This window comes from Orycteropus afer, unplaced genomic scaffold (genome assembly GCF_000298275.1).
Source record: "Orycteropus afer afer isolate SDZICR_OR568_19922 unplaced genomic scaffold, OryAfe1.0 scaffold01374, whole genome shotgun sequence".
NCBI lineage: Eukaryota > Metazoa > Chordata > Mammalia > Tubulidentata > Orycteropodidae > Orycteropus > Orycteropus afer.
The window spans coordinates 74214-76615 of NW_006922961.1; positions in this window are offsets into that span (position 1 = coordinate 74214).

The window sequence follows — 2402 nt, forward strand, 5'->3', positions numbered from 1 at the left end:
TGTTGAGATAGAGTTATGGTCTACAGCATGGTCTTATTGGTGAATTATAGAATGCATGTTCTGCTGCTCTCCAGTAGTGTGATCTGTAAATGTACGTTCTGCTATTGTTCAGTGGTATAATCTATAGATGTCAGCTTGGGTAAGGTGGTTGCTAGTGTTATTTCAGTCTTCTACTTCTGTTCTAATTTTCTGTTTGCATTGTCTGTCAATTTGGAAACTGTGATACTAAAATTTTCCATTAAAATCAAGTATTTGTCTATTTTCCAACTTCTGTTTTGGACATATCTGTGTATTTATAGTCAAAAGGATACATGGTACAGCATATTATTAGGCCCACCACATCATCCAATAAAGTGGATGACAATCTCCACATGGTTGGATATAAATTTATCAAACTGCTGGTTGATTCCATTTTGTCTCATCTGTTCACCTGCACCAGACTATCTAAATGTAAAGACAGAATATCAGGTTTTGCTTAGGATTTAGAGTAGAACAAATTCTCCACACTATACATGGGGGAGTTGATTAGTATAATGAGTTTAAAGAAATATTTCAAGTACCTACTAAAACTAAGCATACACTTAAGATCCAGTATTCCTACTCCTAGTCCTTCCAAAGTGAAAGGAGTTCATATGTCCACCAAATGACTGTAAAAAAATATTCACAGCAACTCTGCTTATCATATCTCTAAACAGAAAGTATTTTAAAATCCATAAATAATAAAAAGACTAAATAAATATACCACATTAAAAAAAAAGCAAACTACAATAGCATGTAACATCATGGATGGATCTTACTACTATAATATTGAATGAAAGAAGCAACAACTCTGAATGCTTCCATGTATGTGAAGTTCAAGACTATTTAAAATCAACTAATGAAACCATGAAGGTCAAAATTGTTATTACCTTTGAACAAATATTTCTGGACATTAAGAGGGATCTTATGGAAATATTCTGTTGATGTGGTTCTATTCACTGTGTAAAAAATCTTAAAGTTATACATTTATGATCATTAATTCTTCAGTAAATATTATATATACCAATAAATTTTTTTTAAAAAATTACAATAATGGCCTTTCCACAAGTAAAACAGAGAGGTGGGTAATATCAGTAGATTTTACCAAAAATACAAAGATGAAAAGCACCAATCTTAAATATATTCTTCCAGATAATAAAAAGTAAAATAAATTATGATTTTCAGCTGATATTAAAAAGCTGTTTATACTTGATACTAAAAGCTGCCAAGGGCAATACAACGAAGGAATCTTTCAGAATAATCTCATACATGACCACAAATAACCAATAAGAAGGAGAATGTCCAGAAATAGCAGCAGAGATCATTTCAAAAAATAATAACTTCATCCAACTCTTCCAGGGAATAATAAGCTTTAGCAAATGTGAAACATGCCCAGGAACCAGGCAATATTTTGCCAATAATTGGATGCGAAATTTTCTATTTATTCATATTACCCAAAGTAGTTCATAACATAACATCAGAACATCAAGTGTAGAATTTGAATGCTGGTAGTGCTTTTAAATGGGAGCTCTGGTAGCTTAGTGCCTAAGGCACTTGAATGCTAACCAGAAGGCTGGTGGTTCAAACCCACCAGCCACCCCTCGGAAGGAAGATGAGGCAATCTACTTCCATAGTGATACTGCCTCATAAACACAAGGAAGGGTCACTATGAGTCAGGTCTGACTCGACGGCACTTAACAACAACACCAACAACTTTTAAATATTGGGGAAAGGAACTGGTTTACCATGGGGAGAGAAGAAGGATCTTGGCTTTCAAATAAACTTTTGTTGAAGACACACAACCACTGTGCAGCATCTGATTCATCACTTCTCTGCTCCTCAGTTTCCGCATTTATAAAATTAGAATGATTATTGTCTTAGTTATCTAGTGCTGCTATAACAGAAATACCAAAAATGAGAGTCTAGAACAAACATAAATTTATTTTCTCACAGTTGAGGAGGCTACTGTTTCGAATTCAGAGTGCCAGCTCTAAGGTAATGGTTTCTATCTCTATTGGCTCTGGAAGATAGTCCTTGCCTCTTTGAGCTTCTTCCCTGGGCAATCTCTATGTGCTTCGCATCTCTCTTCCCCCATATATGCTTGCCTCTCTCTCCTTTTATTTCTTGAAAGAGATTGACTCAAGACACACCCTATAATAATCCTGCCCAAATGGAGAAAATTTGGAAGTTGTGAGGGATTTTATTTTACTTGGATCCACAATCAACTCCCATGGAAGCAGCAGTCAATATATCAGCTGTATTGCACTGGGCAAATCTGCTGCAAAAGACATCTTTAAAGTCCTAAAGATCAACAAGGTCACTTTGAAGACTAAATTGGGCCTGCCATAAGCTATGGTCTATTCCATCCCCTCATAGGCAGGCAA